At 41.6% G+C, this 21715-nt stretch overlaps 1 protein-coding gene and 1 non-coding gene across 4 annotated transcripts in view; one reads left to right on the forward strand and one right to left on the reverse strand.

Annotated features, from left to right (window-relative positions):
• ILRUN (inflammation and lipid regulator with UBA-like and NBR1-like domains) overlaps positions 1-21715 on the reverse strand; it is a 108484-nt gene that overhangs the window by 74406 nt on the left and 12363 nt on the right. The gene's annotated exons all lie outside the window — the stretch shown is intronic.
• On the forward strand, positions 19958-20062 carry LOC116460542 (small nucleolar RNA U13). The gene has a single exon (XR_004245844.1). It is a non-coding gene; the product is annotated as a small nucleolar RNA U13 (small nucleolar RNA).

Consider the following 21715-nt stretch of genomic DNA (forward strand, 5'->3'; position numbering starts at 1 on the left):
AATTGTACAACCATCGCCATGTTTAGAATATCATGTTTCAGAACATTTTCATCATCCTAATAATGTCCCAGTCCCTGGAACCTATGAATATGTTGTTATATCGCAAAGAGGAATCAAGGGTGTTAATCAGCTGACCTTAAAATAGGGAGAGTATCCAGAATTATCCAGATGAAACCAATGCAATCACTTCCTTAAGAGTGGAAGAGGGAATTTAAAGAGAGAACCGAGAAGGCCAGGCGTGCTGGCTCACACTTGTAATCCCAGCACTTTGGGAGGCCGAGGCGGGCGGATCACGAGGTCAGGAGATCGAGACCACGGTGAAACCCCGTCTCTACTAAAAATACAAAAAATTAGCCGGCCTTGGTGGCGGGCGCCTGTAGTCCCAGCTACTCGGAGAGGCTGAGGCAGGAGAATGGCGTGAACCCGGGAGGCGGAGCTTGCAGTGAGCCAAGATTGCGCCACTGCACTCCAGCCTGGGCGACAGAGCGAGACTCCGCCTAAAAAAAAAAAAAAAAAGAGAGAGAGAGAACCGAGAAACAGCAGTGTAAGAAGGACTCAGCTTTGAAGAAGGAGAAACAGGGCCATGAGCTAAGGAATGCCTGTGGCCTCTGGAAGCAGGAAAAGGCAAGAAAAGGTTCTTCAAAAGGAACAGAGTGCCGATGACGCCATGATTTTAGTGCAGAGACCATTTGAACTTGTGACCTCCAGAACTGCTAAAATTATAAATGTGTGCGTTTTTAAGTCACATAGTTTGTGGTAATGTATCACAGCACCAAAAACTAATATAATGGTTACACATTGTATTATTCTACTTTACTGTATATTTGAAAATGTTTATCATAACAAGAAAAAACTATGAATATGAAAGCAGAATAAAGACTGCAATGAAAATGGTGGGGTTTTGTGGGTTTTTTGGCGACAGGGTCTTGTTATGTTGCCCAGGCTGGTCTCAAACTCCTGTTCAAGGGTTCCTCTAGCCTCAGCCTCCTGAGTAGCTATGATTACAGGGGCATGGCACAGCACCGGGATCAAAATGGTGCTGTTTTTTTGCTGAGTCATTTCCTTCATAATAACTCTGCTTCCAAGAACTCAATTTGCCATCAAAGATACATATTTAGAAATAACTCCCATTCTTGTTGCCCCCTGAATTAAACTGTCATGGATACTTCCCGAAATGGGAAACAATCACTAGGTTCAGTGTTAACTGTAATTTTTGAAAATGCTGGAACACTGGCCCAGGAGAGACATGAAAATATATGATACCCAAAAAGTCCCAGAATGACAAACAAAATGTGATTGAGAAAAAGCTATCTTTATAGACAAAATGTCTATGGTTTATTGTTCCTCATGAAACTTTAGGAAATGGTTTAAAATAGCAGTTACGAAATGATCAGATAAATCTATAATGAAGTATGGCTTTCAAAAGTTTGTTACCTAACAGGGAACTTACCATAAACCAGTAGCAGTCAAATGTATCTCATCCTGGTCAGAGAGCTATTTTCTAAAAAATACCAGCAATTTTTTGTTTTGTTTTGTTTTTTGAGATAGACAGGGTCTTGTGCTGTCACCCAGGCTGGAGAGTGCAGTGGCACACTCACAGCTCACTGCAGGTTCGAACTCCTGGACTCAGGCAATCGTCCTGCCTCAACCTCCCAAGTAGAAGTACAGGTGCACACCACAACATCTGGTTCATCTTATTATCTTTTTTTTTTTTTGGTAGAGATGCGGGTCTCAAGCTAGGCATGGTAGCTCACCGCCTATAATCCCAGCACTCTGGGAGGCTGAGACAGGAGGATCATTGGAGCCCAGGAGTTCAAGACCAGCCTGGGCAACACAGGGAGACCCCTTTTCTACAAAAAAATAAAAACATTAGCCAGACTTGGTGGCACACACCTGTAGTCCCAGCTACTCGGGACGCCTGACCCCACAAGGTCAAGAATGCAGCAAGCTGTTATTGTACCACTGCACTCCACCCTGGGCGACAAGACGCTGTCTCAAAAAAAGAGACAGAGAGAGAAGGAGAGATATGGGGGTCTCATTATGTTGCCCACACAGGTCTCAAACGCTGGGCCTCAAGTAATCCTCCCACCTCAGCCTCCCAAAGTGTTGGGATTATAGTAGGCGCGAGCCACCATGACCAGCTGTTTTTGATTTTTTTAATACATTTTTAAATTATAATAGAGATAGGGTCTTGTTACATTTCACAGGCTAGTTTCGAACTCCTGGCCTCAAGCAATCCTCCAACCTTAGCTTCCCAAAGTGCTGGGATTACAGGCATGAGCCACTACGCCCAGCCTTCATTTATTAAAAACGAAAAAATTGCCAAAAAACCAAAATTATGAACCAACATTCCATCCTCTTGTTTCTGCATACAGTGAAAAATGCATAGGCTTTAAAAAGAAATGCCACACTTTTGCATACACCTTTGATTAAAATACTTTACAACTGTCTAATAATTCTTGCCTTTGAGATTTCCTTACAGTGTGCTCCAAAGTACCTTTAGTTTCATCTCTGCTTAAAAAAAAAAAAAAAATGCTGGCCATACCATCAACATACTTCACCCAGAAAAATGCACCCTAGGATATACATCTAAGAGAAAATCTATAGCCCTATGCTATCTTATTCTCTCCGCAAGAGCAAAAAGGTAAATAAACCTTAGCCAAATTCTAATATATGATGGGCAAAGACAATGTCATGTTACCTAATACTACCAAAGAATGCCACATGGCATTTAAACTCTGACCCCCAACTCTACTCATTCTGCAGCCAGTATCTCCAAGTACTCTGTGGACATATTTGGCTGCTTTCTGGTATATAGGTACCTTTAAAAAGCTATATACTTGGCCGGGCATGGTGGCTCATGCCTGTAATCCCAGCACTTTGGGAGGCCAAGGCAGGCGGATCACCTCAGGTCGGGAGTTCGAGACCAGCCTGACCAACATGGAGAAACCCCATCTCTACTTAAAAATACAAAATTAGCCAGGCGTGGTGTTGCATGCCTGTAATCCCAGCTACTCGCCAGGCTGAGGCAGGAGAATCGCTTGAACCCGGGAGGCAGAGGTTGCAGTGAGCCAAGATCGCGCCACTGCACTCCAGCCTGGGCAATCAGAGTGAAACTCCGTCTCAAAAAAAAAAAAAAAAAAAATAGCTATATACTTACAAATAGGGGGCTAAAACTAGATGGAACTTGGAAAAAGAATAAAAACAAACTTTATGATAATTCACAGGCCTCAGAGTAACAGGCCTCCTTTTCTTTTACAAACTAATGACAGTATAAATATGGGATATGTAAGAGAATGCTATCATTTTTAATAACTAATCAGCACAAACAAGGGATACAACACTTAAAGAATATATCCTGTAAAAGTCCTGTTGTACTTGCAAACAATCTCACGTATTCTGTTAATGTTTTCATGTTCTGGGAAACCAACTCTTCAGATGACAACCAAGCAGGTTTAAGACAGCCCATCCAACTATGGCATTTCTTATGCATTCCAGAATAAAAGGACTTTTAAAAATAGCTTCTTTACATGACACTGCATAATTATCACCCGTAAAATTACTAGCCTTCCCCTCCATCAAGAAATCATAAAGCCACCCAAATATACATGAAAAAAAACTATCCAATCTGGTTTACAAAGAAAAAGATACTAAAAACTGAGAGAAAAAAAATCTATCTATAGTTTATTCTGCTTCTTCCTTAAAGAAAGTTTGGTCTCTCAAAGACAGAAAAGCAGCACACATCCCCAAATAATGTAAACATAGTGAATGAAGGTGTTTATGTAGTTCAAGCTTTACAAAGGTCAAGGAGATCTTTCTCAATACCCCTTCTCTGGATCCCGTATGGCTGAAGGTAAGGCAAATACACTTAGGCTCACAATGTTAAACAAAAACACGACCAAAATTTGGCTTTATTCACCATGAATTCCTTTCATGACTCTAATTTGATATGTTGTATTTAAAAATTAATATATTTACAGAAGAATGCCAAACAATAAATGAAGATGGAACAACAAAATTAGATAATAACCTTTTTGCAACCACCTATGCAGTATCAACTCAGTCAAGGATCATCAATAGATACTAAAATAGTAGAGAGAAAGACCGTTGGGAAAACAGGATAGTCCCAGTCTGAGAGTCATCCCCACAGATTACTTATTAATTATAGAGGAGAAAAACAGGTGGACACTATCTTAACCAAATATTCAATTTTAGCATAGTCAATAATAGGACAAACTAACATAATATGCCTCCTGATGTGATGCAATAGAAGACACAGCATCATCTATGTATTATTTCCAACAAAATAATCCGATTCTAATCACGACTGACCAACAACATAGGACACTCCGACTGGCATGAACTCTAAAAATGTCAGTGTCATAGAATACCCACGAAAGGCGAGGGAACTGTTCTAGATAGAAGTCTAAAGAGACACGATAACCAAAGATAACATAAGATCCCTGAGAAGATCCTGCATTAAAAAAAGGAAGGTTGTAAAGGGCATTCTGGGGACAAATTTAGAGATGGGCTATATATTAGATAAAACTTCTGTTTCCATGTTAAATTCCTTCAGAGTGACAATGGTACTGTAGTCATGTAGAATGATGCTCTTGTTCTCCCAGGATATATTTGCTGAAGGGCTTAAAGGTGAAATCTCACAATCCTTGCAAGTTATCTCAAATGGTTCAGGAAAAAAAAAGTATAAAAGCTTGAGAAAACTCTCATACAATGCTGCTAAGAATGTAGAATGGTAATTACTTTGGAAAACAGTTTAGCAGATTCTTAAAAAGCTACACATAACTTTACCATACAAATTAACAATTCCCTTCCTATGTATCTACCCAAGATAAATTTAAAAATATGTCCACACAGTCTCACAAATGAAATGTTCACGGCAGCTTTATTCATAATAGAGTCAGTAAGTAAAAATGCAAATGTACATCAACTTATACATTGATATAATGATCTGTGATCCTAATGTCTCAAAATAGTCCCTCACATCAAGTAATATTCGGCCCACAGTGATGTTCACCCCTCAAATGGATTAACACATGCATAATAGACTGAGATGATAACACCTACTTTACTTGTTACATGGTGCCACCCAAGACCTAAAATAAACTGATAAAAAGTAAAAAGTGGCTAAAATAACAATAATAGGCCCATCTACAAAAGATCACAAAAACAGTCAAGACCCAGCCTTATCCAAGGCGCCTTCAGAGGCTACCTATAAGAACTCTGAAACCTTCTTTTCTTTTTTTGGAGACAGTCTCACTCTGTCGCCCAGGCTGGAGTGCAGTGGCAGGATTTTAGCTCTTTGCAGCCTAGAACTCCTGCACTCAAGCAATCCTCTCATCTCAGCCTCCCAAGTAGCTGGGACTACTATTTAAAAAAATTAATGCCTGGCTAATTTTTTGTTTTTTGTTTTTTGTCTTTTTTTTGGAGATGGAGTTTCGCTCTTGCCGCCAGGCTGGAGTGCAATGGTGTAATCTTGGCTCACTGCAACCTCCGTCTCCTGAATTCAAATTATTTTCCTGCCTCAGCCTCCTGAGTAGCTGGGATTACAGGTGCCTGCCACCACATCTGGCTAATTTTTTGTATTTTTAGTAGAGGCAAGGTTTCACCATGTTGGCCAGGCTGGTCTCGAATTCCTGACCTCAGGTGATCCACCTGTCTCGGCCTCCCAAAGTGCTGGGATTACAGGCATGAGTCTTTTGTTTTTATGAGACAGTCTCATTCTGTTGCCCAGGCTGGAAGGCAGTGGCATGATTATGGTTCACTGCAGCCTCAACTTCCTGGGCTCGATTGATCCTCCTGCCTCAGCCTGCGGGTAGCTGGGACTAAAGGTATGTACCATCACACCCAGCTATTTTTTTTTTTTTTTGGTACAGAAAGGGTCTCACTTTATTGCCCAGGCTGGTCTCAAACTCCTGGGCTCAAGTGATCCTCCCATCTTGGCCTCCCAAAGCGCTGGAATTAAAGGCATGAGCCACCATGGCCAGCCTGAGGCCTTCTTTTGACAAGGCAGCTGTTGTGGAGGCTCTGCCCAAGAGAAACAGTGACAAACACCCCTCCCACCAATTGCCAGCCAAAAGACTTCCACAACCACACGACTTGTACATTGGTCTCCGGAACCATCAATGTGGTTGTTACTTTTATTACTGCCTGTGTATTAAATATTAATTACACGAATAATTGCGTGTGAAGGCCTCACAATTAACCATAAATTCAAACATACATAAAATTGACTACTGAGTCATCTGACTTCAGAGTTAACACACCTAGATGATACAAAACTAATTAACATAACATAAATAAGTAAACAAAATGTGGTATATCCATACCACATCTCAACAATAAAAATGAATGATATACTGATATATGCTAAAGCACAAATGAACATCATAAACACTGTGCTAAGTGAAACAAGCCAGATACATGACTACATAGTACATGATTTCCACTTAAAAAAAATGTGGAGAAAAGGCAACTCTTTTTTTTTGAGACGGAGTTTCGCTCTTGTTGCCCAGGCTGGAGTGTAATGGCGCAATCTCGGCTCACTGAAACCTCTGCCTCCCGGGTTCAAGCGATTCTCCTGCCTCAGTCTCCCAAGTAGCTGGGATTACAGGCACCCACCACCACGCTCAGCTAATTTTTTGTATTTTTAGTAGAGACAGGGTTTCACCATGTTAGCCAGGCTGGTCTCAAACTTCTGACCTCGGGCAACCCGCCCACCTCGGCCTCCCAAAGTGCTGGGATTATGGGCATGAGCCACCCCGCCTGGCCAAAAATGCAAATCTTTAGAAACAAAAAAGATTAGTGGTTGCCTAAGGCTGGGGGGTGGGTATGGATTAACTGTAAATAGGCAGAAAAAAATCTTACCGGAGTAATGAAAGTGTTCTAAAACTGGATTGGGGTGATGGTTGCAGACGGATAAACTTACTAAAAATCACCGAATTATACATTTAAAATGGGTTAACTTATGGTATGCAAATTATACTTCAGTAAAGGTACTTAAAAGATAAAGCAAATGTGGCAAAATGGTGATAACCAGCGAATCTATGTGAAGAGTATACAGAATCACCGTGTTAGTATCTCAACTTTTCTTTGGTTTGAAAATCTTCAAAATTAAAAGATGAGGATAGGGCCGGGTGCAGTGGCTCACAACTGTAATCCCAGCACTTTGGAAGGCTGAGGCGGGCAGATCACTTGAAGTCAGGAGTTCAAGACCAGCTTGGCCAACATGGTGAAACCCTGTCTCTACTAAAAAAAAAAAATACAAAAATTAGCCAGGTGTGGTGGCATGTGCCTGTAGTCCCAGCTACTCAGGAGGCTGAGGTGGGAGAATCACTTGAACCCGGGAGGCAGAGGTAGCAGTGAGCTACTGCACTCTAGCCTGGGTGACAGAGTGAGACCCCGTCTCAAAAAAAAAAAAAAGAAAAGAAAAAAAAGTTAAGGAGAAATGATATACATACCCCCTAAAATTAGTGCTTCTAATTGCAGATTACCTAGAAGAGGTAAAAGATACAGGACAACTCTTGAGATATTTAGGATTAAGTAACAGAGGAGCACATTGATCCCTAAAGCCAACTTTCATCCAAGGATTTGATTAACTAGCAATTTTTTCTCTACTTAAATACTATTTTTCCCAATTATACAAGTAACGCATATTCAACATAGAAAAACTTATGAATTAAAGTGAAAGCACAGAGGCCGGGGTCCGGGCATGTAATCCTACCACTTTGGGAGGCTGAGGTCGGCAGATCACTTAAGCCCAGGAGTTCAAAACCAGCCTGGGCAACAAAAAATACACAAAGTAGCCAGGTGTGCTGGCATGCACCTATAGTCCCAGCTACTCAGGAGGCTGATGTGGGGGTATCAACTGAGTCTGGGAGGTTGAGACTGCAGTGATCTGTGATCGCGCCACTGCGCTAAAGCCTGGGTGAGGATCAAGACCCTGTCCCAAAAAAAGCAAAAATAAAGTAAAAGCACAAAGAAACTGAAAAACAACTAATCCCATTAACCAGAGATAACCATCTACAGTTTGTTCTTTAGCCTTTCATTCTATTTGGAGAAAGAAAGTTATCTGTATAATATATGTGGCAATAACACTGTTAAAACTTAATGGATCATTCAACTGGCATACCAAAATGTTACATCATATCCAAAAAACCATATCAATCATAAGAATGAAAGGCAGAATAAAAACTTTTAGATGCAAATCCAGTATTTCCTTTCAGTTTCCAGTTAAAGACTGAAGGCTGAATGCATTGCATTAGCCTCAGCTCCCTTCCTAAGCCCTCCTAAAATACAGGGAGGGGGGAAAAAGGCGTGAATTCACTAGGACAAAATGAACAAGTGAGGCAACTTAAGGGAACTGGGAAGCAGACAAGTGGAAAATGACTTAGCCAACCTAAAAAAGTTGAATCTTCCTTAGCCAGCAGTGGGAAAAGTAGAGTAGCAACCTGGTTAACAATGAGTATCCCAAAATAGTTCAGGAATAAACACATGTACAAAAACAGGAGAGGTTATACATCTGCTTAAACCCACCAGTTAGGTCTCAGATCCCCTAATGTAGTCACAACACTGCATAGCTCAGGGACTGCCCCACCCTGGAGGAAATGGGTGGGGCTGTCAAGCCCACAGTTACACCCTATAGTCATAGTCATGCCCATAGCTTCCACCCCTTTTTTTTTGAGATGGAGTCTCGCTCTGTCGTTCAGGCTGGAGTGCAGTGGCACAATGTCAGCTCATTTCAAACTTCGCCTCCTGGGTTCTCCTGCCTCAGCCTCCTGAGTACCTAGGACTACAGCTGTGCGCCACCACACATGGCTAATTTTTGTAATTTTAGTAGAGATGGGGGTTTTGCCATATTGCCCAGGCTGGTCTCGAACTCCTGACCTCAAGTGATCCACTCGTCTCTCAAAGTGCTGGGATTACAGGTGTGAGCCACTGTGCCCAACCCAAATCCTCTTTTTGTGTTCCACTCGTAAATAGGAGTATGTTATGGGCCGGGTGTGGTGGCTCACCTCTAATCCCAGCATTTTGGGAGGCTGAGGTGGGAGGATCTCATGAGCCCAGGAGTTCAAGACCAGTCTGGGCAACAAAGAGAAAACCTGTCTCTTTAAAAAAAAATTTTTTTAAATAGGTGTATGTAGTCAAGAACCACAATATATTTATGGTAAAGCATCTAATATGAAATAAACAAAACTAAAGTAAATAAATTAAAAAACGCAACTTGAAGGAAACAAGGCTGAGATCACCCAGAAAACAAAGCAAACATTTTGTCAAAAGGTAAAAAGAAAACATAATTACAGAACCAGACCAGAAAGTCCAATATCTGAAAAACAGGAGCTCCAATAAAGGAGAACAGAGAAAGGGAAGGAGAGGAAATTAAAGGATCAATTCAAGAAATTTTCCAATAACAAGAGAAGGGAGTTTCCAGACTGAAAGGGCACACCAAAGCTGAACAAAATATAAGAAAATGAATGCTGAAATGCATCACCATCAAATTTCAGGACACTAGGGACACAGCAAAGTTACCAAAAGTTTTCAGAGAGGGGAGAAAACAGGATTCATTCAAAGAACAAAGAATCAGAATATTTCAACATTACCACTGAAAACACAAGACAAAGGATCAGTGCCTTCAAAACCTGAGAAAAATATTCTCAACCTTAAAAAACTGCTCCCCAGCAAAACCTGGGATATCAGCTAAGTATCAAGGCAAGAAAAATTTCAGAATGCAAAAGTTTCAAATTTTATCTCTCTTGCACTTTCAGGAAGCTTTAAAAAAATGGGGTCCAGGGGCCGGGTGCGGTGGCTCACACCTGTAATCCCAGCACTTTGGGAGGCCGAGACAGGTGGATCACGAGGTCAGGAGATTGATGAAACCCTCCTCTAAAAAACAAAAAAAACCGGGGTAATGGCAGGCCCTGTATCCCACTACTGGAGGTTGAGGCAGGGAGGTCCAACGTTCTAGAAAAGAATTCTTCAAAAAGATAAAACCGACAGAACACCTACAGTGTCAGAACCTACTACTGAGAATAAATTATATATATATATATATAGAGAGTCAGTAAGGAGTTTGAGGATAGTAAAAAAAAGACTGAACAAACCAAAAATCAAGACAATTATCACCCTCAGGGCAGCAAAATATTGTGCTGAGAAAGAAAAGTAATCCAAGCACACTAATGGCTCAAGTGTTGATAAACATTTAAACATTATAATGAGATAAACAGTAAGACTGGTGAGTCAAGCCTGTAATGCCAGCACTTTGGGAGCCCAAGGCAAGAGGATGGTTTGAGCTCAGGGGTTCAAGACTAGCCTGGGCAACACAGTGCAATGCTGAGTGTGGTGGCACATGCCTGTAGTTCCAGGTACTAGAGTGGCTTACGTGAGAGGATCATTTGTGCCCAGGAGGTCAAGGCTACAGTGAGCTGTGATCGTGCCACTGGGTGACAGAGAAATCCTGTCTCAAGAACAGTAACAATCACATACACACACACACACAAATGAAAATTCATTTAGCCAAATTACAAATAACTAAAATGGGAGAACAGGAAATGGGGTGAATGAAACTAACAATTACTATGGGTCAGGCAGAGGTCCAAATCTTTTTATTTATTTATTTTTTTGAAACAGAGTCTTGCTCTGTCGCCCACGCTGGAGGGCAATGGTGCGATCATGACTCACCGCAACCTCCGCCTCCCGGGTTCAAGCAATTCTCCTGCCTCAGCCTCCGGAGTAGCTGGGATTACAGGCACACACCACCACGCCCAGCTAATTTTTGTATTTTTAGTAAAGACGGGCTTTCACCATGTTGGCCAGGCTGATCTCGAACTTCTGACCTCAGGTGATTTGCCTGCCTCAGCCTCCCAAAGTGCTGGGATTACAGGCGTGAGCCACCGCGCCTGGCCCCCAAATCTTTATACTATCAATTTACCTAATTCCCATTTAACAACTGGTGCCCTTATGTTATATATGAGAAAACTGAGGCACAGAGACAGTAACTTGCCATATGTCACACAGCAGAGGCTTTGAACTTTGCTCTTCACCACTACATTGGCTATCACAAAGCAAAATCCTTATCTCCCTGTGTAAAGTCAACAGATAATGATTAAAGGTTAAAAAAATTTGAGAGAGAGGTAAAAACCCAAAAATCAGTTGAAAGGATGAAACAGAATTGCCTCTGGGGAGTCAAGGAAGGAAGAAAAAGGTCTAGAACCCCTTGTTGCTTTTAACAAGCCAACAGAACTACTTTAGTCTTTAAACCATACATTTGTAATCTGGATAAAATGAAAATTAAATAAGGAAATGTACTTCCCCTTTAAAAACACCTTTAAGTACACATTAAAACTCTGACTTTCAGCTGGGTACAGTAGCTTACACCTGTAAGCCCAGCACTTTGGGAGGCCATGCAGGAGGATCAGTTGAGCCCAGGAGTTCACAACCAGCATGAGCAAGTTGGTGAGACCCCCATCTCCACACACATACACACAAAAAAATTTTTTTAATTAAACTCTGACTGAGGCCCTGAAAAACTGGACATGCGCACCAATGCAACTCAAGAAAAAGTGCAAAAACAGGCCAAGTGCAGTGGCTCACGCAAGTAATCCCAGCACTTTCGGAGGCTTAAGAGTTCAAAACCAGCCTGGCTAACATGGTGAAACTCTGTCTCTACTAAAAATGCAAAAATCAGCCAGGCGTGGTAGTGGGTACCTGTCATTCCAGCTACTCAGGAAGCTAAGGCAGGAGAATCACATGAACCTGGGAGGCAGAGGTTGCAGTGAGCTGAGATGGTGCCACTGCACTCCAGCCTGGGTGACAAAGTGAGACTCCATCTCAAAAAAATAAAAAGCAAAACAACAACAAAAAAGGTGCAAAACAAGCCCAAATATATATAAGCATTTGATATATGATAAAGATGGCATTTCAAATCATCAGGGAAATGTACATTTTTCAATGAATGGGAAAACTGACTAATCATCTGGAAAACATGTTAAGGTACTAACATTGAAAAAATTCAGCTATATAGAATATTTATAAGTAAACTGTACAGTCATAAATAAAACAGAAGTGAATTTTACATAATAAGGAAAGATTTCTCCCCCTCCCACCGCCCCTCCCCCACACACCACCGCCGCACTTTAAAGCAGAAATCAAAAAGGAAAAGACTGCTGGAGTCAATGTCATAAAAATTCACCCAAAAAGTGCCACATAGTAAAAAACATTATAAACCAAGTGAGACAAACTGGAGGAACCGTAAGAATCTAATAAGCTATTGGCCGGGCGCGGTGGCTCACGCTTGTAATCCCAGCACTTTGGGAGGCCGAGGCGGGCGGATCACGAGGTCAGGAGATCGAGACCACGGTGAAACCCCGTCTCTACTAAAAATACAAAAAATTAGCCGGCCTTGGTGGCGGGCGCCTGTAGTCCCAGCTACTCGGAAAGGCTGAGGCAGGAGAATGGCGTGAACCCGGGAGGCGGAGCTTGCAGTGAGCCAAGATTGCGCCACTGCACTCCAGCCTGGACGACAGAGCGAGACTCCGTCTCAAAAAAAAAAAAAAAAAGAATCTAGCCAGGCGCGGTGGCTGAAGCCTGTAATCCCAGCACTTTGGGAGGCCGAGGCGGGAGGATCACGAGGTCAGGAGATCTAGACAATCCTGGCTAACAATGGTGAAACCCCGTCTCTACTAAACATACAAAAAATTAGCCGGGCGTGTTGGCGGGCGCCTGTAGTCCCAGCTACTCGGGAGGCTGAGGCAGGAGAATGGCGTGAACCCGGGAGGTGGAGCTTGCAGTGAGCTGAGATCGCGCCACTGCACTCCAGCCTGGGGGACAGAGAAAGACTCTGTCTCAAAAAAAAAAAAAAAAAAGAATCTAATAAGCGATTTTCCTTAATATCCAAACAGCTCACATAAATCAATGAAGAAAAGAACGACAATCTGAGAAAAGTAGAGAGGAAAATACACAAGTCACAGAAAAATACAAAAGGCCAATAAAGATATGGAAAGATATCCAACCTCATTCATAATTACAGAAAAACAAATTAAAATGAATACATTTTAACCCACCAGGCCAGCAACAAGGTAAAGATACAGATAACTCTTCAGTTGGTTAAGAGTGTAGCAAAACTCTTGTCCATCAACAAAATAGTGGTTAAATAAAATATGACCAACCACAATGGACATACAATGCATCCATTCAAAAAACAAAAACAGAAAACAAAAAACATGCTGTCCATAACATACTGTGAAATTTAAAAATCAAGTTTGAGAACAGTATATATAGAGCTGGGCACAGGTGGCTCATCCCAGTAACCCCATGGGGCATGTTGAGAGGCTGAGGTGGAGGATCACCCAGGAGTTCCAGACCAGCCTGGGTAACATAGCAAGACATTGTCTCTACAAAAAAAAAATGCTAGGCGTGGCAGCACATTCCTGTAGTCCCAGCTACTAGGGAGGATAAGGCAGGAGGATCATTTGAGTCTGGGAGGTTGAGGCTGCAGTGAGCCATGATTCTAGGACTGCACTCTAGCCTGGGCAACCGAGCAAGACCCTTTCTCTCTCTCCATATATACATATATATATAGAGAGAGAGAGAAATAGATATGGAAAGAGAGAGAGAGATTTTTTTAAAGACAAGGTCTCACTTTGTCACCCAGGCTCCAGTGCAGTGGCACGATCTCAGCTCACTGCAGCCTCGACCTCCTGGGCTCAAGTGATCCAACTGCCTCAGCCTCCCAAGTAGCTGGGACTACAGGTGCGCACCACCTTGCCCAGCTAAACATACTTTCTTTGAAAATAAAAATTTCCGTACATATATAAAATATAGCCATCACACATACAAAAGAATTAAGACTTCACCAGCAATCAAGGAAACACAAAATAAAACAAGTAACACCTTTTATCTATCAGATAAATCTACCTGGTAAAGATAAAAACATAATTACCCAAAATCAGACTTTCTACTGCCTGTTAAAATTAATTGGTACATACTTCTTGGAGGCAATCTGGCAATGTTTATCAAGAACCTTCAAAAGGGCATACCTTGACCTGCCAATTCTGCTTCTCAGAATTTGCCCTAAATAAATACATGGGTTTTATGTCACAATAAAAAAAAAAAAAAGAATTGAAGGCTAGGCACAGTGGCTCACGTCTGTAATCCTAGCACTTTGGGAGGCCGAGGTGGGCAGATCACCTAAGGTCAGGAGTTCAAGACCAGCCTAGCCAAGATGGCGAAACCCCATCTTTACTAAAAATACAAAAATTAGCCAGGCATGGTGGTGTACGCCTGTAATCCCAGGTACCAGGGAGGATGAAGCAGGAAAGTTACTTGAACCCAGGAGGCAGAGGCTGCAGTGAGCCGAGATCACGCCACTGCACTCCAGCCTGGGTGACAGAGGGAGACTCTGTCTCAAAGGAAAAAAAAAAAAGAATTGAGAGAGAGATGAAAATAATTAAGCAAGTGAACAGAAATATTTATAATAGTGAAAAAAATCAATAAATGACTGATGAAGTTACAGAATACTCAAATAATGGGACGCTAGGAGTCATGAAAAACAGATATGGAAAGATAACTATAAGTTAAAAAGTAGGCTATAATGCAGTATGTATACATGGTTATATTCCAATTTGAAATATATAATAGGCATATGAGTAGCTATATATGTATGTATATGAACACACACTGACAAGTTATTAGCTTTCAGTATTACAAGCAGCTTTACTGTTTTTTGTTGTTGTTGTTACCCCAAAGTATAATGCCATTTATTAAAAACGAAACAGGGCCGGTTACCACGGCTCATGCCTGTAATCCCAAAACTTTGGGATGCTGAGGTGGGAAGATTGCTTGCACCCAGGAGTTCGAGGCCAGTCTGGACAATATGACAAACCCCCTATGTACAAAAAGTACAAAAAACACAAAAATTAGCCAGGTGTAGTGGCACGTGCCTTTAATCCCAGCTACTTGACAGGCTGAGGTCAAAGGATCACTTGAGCCCAGGAGGTCGAGGCTGCAGTGAGCTGTGATCACACCACTGCACTCCAGCATGAGCAACAGTGAGATCCTGTCTCAAAAAAAAAAAAAAAAAAAAAAAGTGTTGCGATTACAGATATGCACCACTGTGTCCGGCCTGAGAATTGACATATTTAATATTACCTAATTTCACATTTAATTTTTTTTTTTTTTTTTTTTTTTTTTGAGATGGAGTCTTGCTCTGTCACCCAGGCTGGAGTGCAGTGCTGCAATCTCAGCTCACTGCAACCTCCGCCTCCTGAGTTCAAGAGATTCTCCTGCTTCAGCCTTCCGAGTAGCTGGGATTACAGGTGCCCACCACCACGCCCGGCTAATTTTTGTATTTTTTAGTAGAGACGGGGTTTCACCATGTTGGTCAAGCTGGTCTTGAACTCCTGACCTCGGGTGATCCACCCGCCTTGGCCTCCCAAAGTGCTGGGATATCAGGCATGAGCCACCGCACCCGGCTCTAATTTATTTTTATTTTTCAACTTTTATTTTAGGTTCAGGGAGTACAAACGTGCAGGTTTGTTATATGGGTAAATTGCATATCACTGGGGTTTGGTATACAAATGATTTCATCACTCAGAAAATGAGCATAGTACTATCCGATAGGGCTTCATTCTGAATTTGTTGGGTTTTTATATCCAGCATTATTACTTTTACAATTGAGTATAAAAAAAGAAATTTCGGCCAGGCGAGGTGGCTCATGCCTGTAATCCCAGCACTTTGGGAGGCCGAGGTAGGTGGATCACGAGGTCAGGAGATCGAGACCATCCTGGCTAACACGGTGAAACCCCGTCTCTACTAAAAATACAAAAATACAAAAAATTAGCTGGGTGTGGTGGTGGGCACCTGTAGTCCCAGCTACTCGGGAGGCTGAGGCAGAATGGCGAGAACTCGGGAGGCAGAGCTTGCAGTGAGCCTAGATCACACCACTGCACTCCAGACTCCGTCTCAAAAAAAAAAAAAAAAAAGAAATTTCATTTCCCAAGAAGGTAAAGCTCTTCATGGAAAAAAGACAAAAGTGCAAGTTCAGTAAATTCATAAGATAAATAAAACAGACCTTTAGCACATGAAAGTACTCATGAGAAATGACAAAACAGGGTGGGAGGGTGAGGATCGAAAAACTACTTGTCAGGTACGATGCTTATTACCTGGGCAACAATCTGTACACCAACCCCATGACCCGCAATTTATCCATATAACAAACCTGCACGTGTACCTCTGAATCTAAAATAAAAGTTGAGAGGAAGAAAAAAAAAAGAAATGGCAAAATACAAATTAAAACAGGATCACATTTTTTACCTATGAAATTGGAAAAAAAATATATTATGCGCTACACTGATGAGATAGTCAAAGAAATACTCACTCGTTACGGTAATGGCAGAAATACAAATGCATCCAATCTTTATGAGGTGTAAGACAATTTGGCAATTAAGTATTAAGAGCATTAAAAGCCATGTTTATATTTAGCCCAGCAATCCTCAGCCCAGCAATCTAATTCTAGGAATAAATTGTAAGGAAATAGGGATGCAAGCAAAGATTTAACTACAAGAAATGTTCAATACTGAATTTACATTGAAAAAAAATTTTAAACAATCTAGATATCCAACAAAAAGATTATTAATCATATCTATGTAATAGAATACTACAAAACCTTTAAAGGTAAGTGTTGAATTGTATTTATTAAGACTGGGAAAATGGTTATATCATTCAGTGAAGAACAGATTACATAACAAGGTGGGCAATAGGTTAAACAGTATCTCCCCAAAATTCACGTCCTTCCAGAACCTCAGAATGTGACCTTATTTGGAAACAGGGCCTTTGCAGATGTAATCAGTTAAGATGAGGTCATACAAGATTAGGGTGGGCCTTAAATCCAACTGACTGGTATCCTTATAAGGGGAAGGAGATTTGGAGACACACAAGGAAAGCCATCTGACTAATAAGGCAGACACTAGAGTGATACAGCTACAAGCCAAGGAAGGCCAAAGATTGGAAGGAGCCACCAAAAGCTAAAAAGAGGCAAGAAGGGATGCTGCCCTAGAAACTTCAGAGGGATGATGGACCTGCTAACACTCTCAATTTGGAACTTCTAGTTTCTCAAACTATAAGGAAGTTAATTTCTGTAGGTTTAAGCCACCCAGTTTGTGTTGTTTCTTAAGCAACACTAGGAAACTCATACAATGTGTGAAACACAGTAATCGGAAGCACAGGCTACTTATGTTTGAATTCCATTTCCACCCATGTGACTTTAGGTTATTTAACCTCTCTCTCTTTTCCTTTTGTAAAAAATGAGGATAACAATATTCATTTCCTAGAATTATTGTATTAAATTATATATTAAATATAAATCACTTAAAACAGTATCTAGAATATAGTAAATGCCCCACTTTTATAAAGCAATCACAGGTACAACACACACACAAAATATGTTATTAGAATATACATATATCAAAAGGTTAACATTTTTATCTCTGGGTCCCATTATTATCGCTTTTTTTTTAATTTGTTTTGTTTACCAGTTCTTTCTAATCTATCTGCAATGAACATAAATCATGTCTTTTTTTTTTTTTTTTTTTTTTTTTTTGGAGACAGAGTCTTGCTCTGCTGCCCAGGCTGGAGTGCAGTGGCGCCATCTCAGCTCACTGAAACCTCTGCCTCCTAGGCTCAAGTGATTGTCCTGCCTCAGCCTCCTGAGTAGCTGGGATTACAGGCACCTGGCTAAATTTTGTATTTTTAGTAGAGACAGGGTTTCACCATGTTGGCCAGGCTGGTCTCGAACTCCTGACCTCAAGTGATCTGCCCGCCTCGGCCTCCCAAAGGTGTGAGCCATCGCGACCGGCCTATTTTTTATTTTTATATTTTTCTTTCTTTCTATTTTTTTAACTCTTTTTTTTTTTTAACTTTTTGCCAACATTCAGATCCTAACAATTTTTTTTCTTCACAGCAGGAGTGGAAGTTTATTTTAAAAGGCTTTAGAACAGGAAAGAAAGAAAAAGTACACCTGGAAGAGACCCAAGCAGGCAACTTGAGGGACAAGTGCTGTTTATGTCATAACAAAATACAATCATTTTAAAAATTTAAAAATAAGGTAGGGCTTCCCTGTCACAGTTGTATGCAAACCCCAACCCCTAGCCAGTGGTTTCCACTCTTCTCAAGGCCTGTTACCAAAGGGTTAAAAAAAAAAAAAAGTAAAAAATAAAATTTACTTTAGAAAATAAAATGCTGACCAGAAAGCACTTTAGAAGCACATCATGTATCATTCAATCAACCACTAGAAGGTAGTTGCTTCATAAGAGGCTGACCTCTTATGAATCACTGACCTCAAGCACAATAATTCAAGTGTGAACCCTCAGAAACACTTGACAGACCTCCGGCTCAAAACACACTAAAAAAAGCACAACCATTCATTTTAAAAGGTGGGTTTTTTAAACCTCAGTACATAGTGGGGCTGATCCTCTATATTTGGGAATAAACTGCTCTCCCTCCCAAAACAAACATTAACTTTGGCAAATGAGAACACCATTTACTAAATCAATTACCCTTCCAACAAGTGAAAAACGTATTCATCTTCTCTGCACAAGGTGATTTAGAAAGAGTTAAACCCTTTCACCGGGTGTGGCGGCTCACGCCTGAAATCCCAGCACTTTGGGAGGCCAAGGCAGGAGAATTGCTTGAGCTCAGGAGTTTGAGACCAGCCTGCCAACATAGCAAGACCTTGTCTCATTTTAAAAATAAAAAAAATAAAAATAAAGAGTTAAACCTTTTCAGTTTTAGTCCTGTTGCATTTTGGGTTTCTTGTTCTCAAACAATATTATAAATAATATTGTCAGATGAGCTTACTACTAGATAGTTTACTTCTTAACAAAGCAAAACTAAGTTTTAATAAAATTATACATAATTACTGGATAAGAATTTCTTGCTGATAGAGAAAGGATTTTACTATATTTCAAATGACCAAAGCCCACCACTACAGTTTTGTTTTTTGTTTTTTGTTTTTTTTTTTGAGACAGAGTCTTGCTCTGTCTTCCACGCTAGAGTGCGGTGGTGTGACCTCGGCTCACTGCAACTCTGCCTCCCAGGTTCAAGCGATTCTCCTGACTCAGCCTCCCGAGTAGCTGGGATTACAGGTGCATGCCACCAAGCCCCACTAATTCTTATATTTTTATTTTACTTTTTTAAATTTATTTTTTATTTTTTCTAGAGACGAGGTTTCACCATGTTGGCCAGGCTGGTCTCGAACTCCTGACCTCATGATCCGCCCACCTTGGCCTCCCAAAGTGCTGGAATTACAGGCATGAGCCACCACGCCCAGCCTTGTCTGTTTTAAGACAGGGTCTTGCTCTGTCACCCAAGCTGGAGTGCAATGGGGTAATCTCAGCTCACTGCAACCTCCGTCTTTTTTTTTTTTGAGACGGAGTCTCGCTCTGTCGCCCAGGCTGGAGTGCAGTGGCACGATCTTGGCTCACTGCAAGCTCCACCTCCCGGGTTCACGCCATTCTCCTGCCTCAGCCTCCTGAGTAGCTGGGACTACAGGTGCCCACCACCAGGCCCAGCTAATTTTTTTGTATTTTTAGTAGAGACAGGGTTTCAACATGTTAGCCACGATGGTCTCGATCTCCTGACCTTGTGATCCGCCCAACTCAGCCTCCCAAAGTGCTGGGATTACAGGGGTGAGCCACCGTGCCCGGCCAATCTCCGTCTTCTGAAGTGATCCTCTCATCTCAGCCTCCCAAGTAGCTGGGACTACAAGTGCATGCCACCATACCCAGCTAATTTTTGTATTTTTCGTACAGTTGGGGTCTCCCTATGTGGCCTAGGCTAGTCTCAAACTCCTAGACTCACACAATTTGCCTGCCTCAGCCTCCCAAAGTGCTGGGATTACAGACACGAGCCACCACACCCAGCACATTGTTAATTCTTTAAAATATCTATCCTTTTGTAGTTCATAAGCGTGATGATTGGGTGTTCACACTTATGTGAGACATGTGCCCTCCCTCAAACCTTGTTATGACATTGGCACATTATTTCTCTGATGTGAAAAAAAATAAAGTTAAAAAAAAATCCAGTCAGAGCAACACAGGGAGACCCCATCTCTACAAAAAATTTTAAAAATTAGCCAGGCATGGTGGCACACATCTGTAGTCCCAGCTATTCGGGAGGTTGAGATGGGAGGATTGCTGGAGCCGAGGAAGTCGAGGCTGCAGTGAGCCATGATCGTGTCACTGCACTCCAGCCTGGGTGACAGAGCAAGACCTGTTACCTCAACAAAAAAAAACAAAATCAGGACCTTGCCTATAAAAACCTACCTTTTTGACCCTGTCTCAAAAAAAAAAAATATATATATATATACACACACACATATAAATATACACATATGTGTGTTTATGTGTATTTGTATATATGTGTATGTGTATATATATGTATACATGATCAGCCTATCCAAGTACTTTGACAACTAAATTCAGTTCCCACTCAAACAATGTGGGTATAAGGGCCTTGTTATCTACTACTCTGAAGAGTAAAGACAATCAACAGCAATAACCACAGCTGTTTAAAAAGTTTATATATAGATAATTTTACATACATATACATGCATAGAAAATTCTATGTTATATATACGCACATATATATAGCACAGAATATTCTGTGCAATGGGGCAATCTCAGCTCCGAATATAATGCACGGAAAGGTCAGAAGAAATTGTTAGCAGTGGCTATATCTGGAAACAGGAGGGGTTTATGCTTCTCATCTTTAGTACAGGGGTTACAAATGAGTAGCCCAAGGGCTACATTCTGCCTACAGATGTGCTTTATATTTGCTCTTCAGTGTTTTTAAAATACTTGAATTAATTGCCAACATTTAAAAATCAGGATATTTCAGCCGGTCACAGTGGCTCATGCCTGTAATCCCAGCACTTTGGGAGGACAAGGTGGGCAGACAGTTTGAGCTCTGGAGTTTGAGACCAGCCTGCGCAACACGGCAAGACCCTGTCTCTACTAAAAATGCGAAAACATAACCAGCCATGGTGGCAGGTGCCTGTGGTCCCAGCTACTTGGGAGGCTGAGGTGGGAGGATCACTTAGAGCCCAGGGAGGCATATGGGGGAGCGGAGGTTGCAGCGAGCAGCGATCCTGCCAATGCACTCCAGCCTGGGTGACAGAGCGAGACTCTGTACCCCACCCCCCAAAAAAACAACAAAACCAGGACATTTCCTATAAAAACCTATATTTTTGACTTCTCTTGAAAAAAATAGAAAAATCTAACACTGGGCCCCCATTCTAGCAGGGCAATATTTAAGGCAAGTATCAAACATGCTCTTTATAACGGCAAGGCTGGCCGGGCGCGGTGGCTCACGCTTGTAATCCCAGCACTTTGGGAGGCCGAGGCAGGTGGATCACGAGGTCAGGAGATCGAGACCACGGTGAAACCCCGTCTCTACTAAAAATATTAAAAAAAAAAAATTAGCCGGGCGTGGTGGCGGGCGCCTGTAGTCCCAGCTACTCGGAGAGGCTGAGGCAGGAGAATGGCGTGAACCCAGGAGGCAGAGCTTGCAGTGAGCCGAGATTGCGCCACTGCACTCCAGCCTGGGCGACACAGCGAGACTCCGTCTCAAAAAAAAAAAAAAAAAAAAAGGCAAGGCTTTCCAGTTCACACACCTTCAATTGTTACCCATTTGGCACCTAAACATA

The sequence above is a fragment of the Hylobates moloch genome, unplaced genomic scaffold, assembly GCF_009828535.3.
Source record: "Hylobates moloch isolate HMO894 unplaced genomic scaffold, HMol_V3 SCAFFOLD_20, whole genome shotgun sequence".
NCBI classification, from domain to species: Eukaryota; Metazoa; Chordata; class Mammalia; order Primates; family Hylobatidae; genus Hylobates; species Hylobates moloch.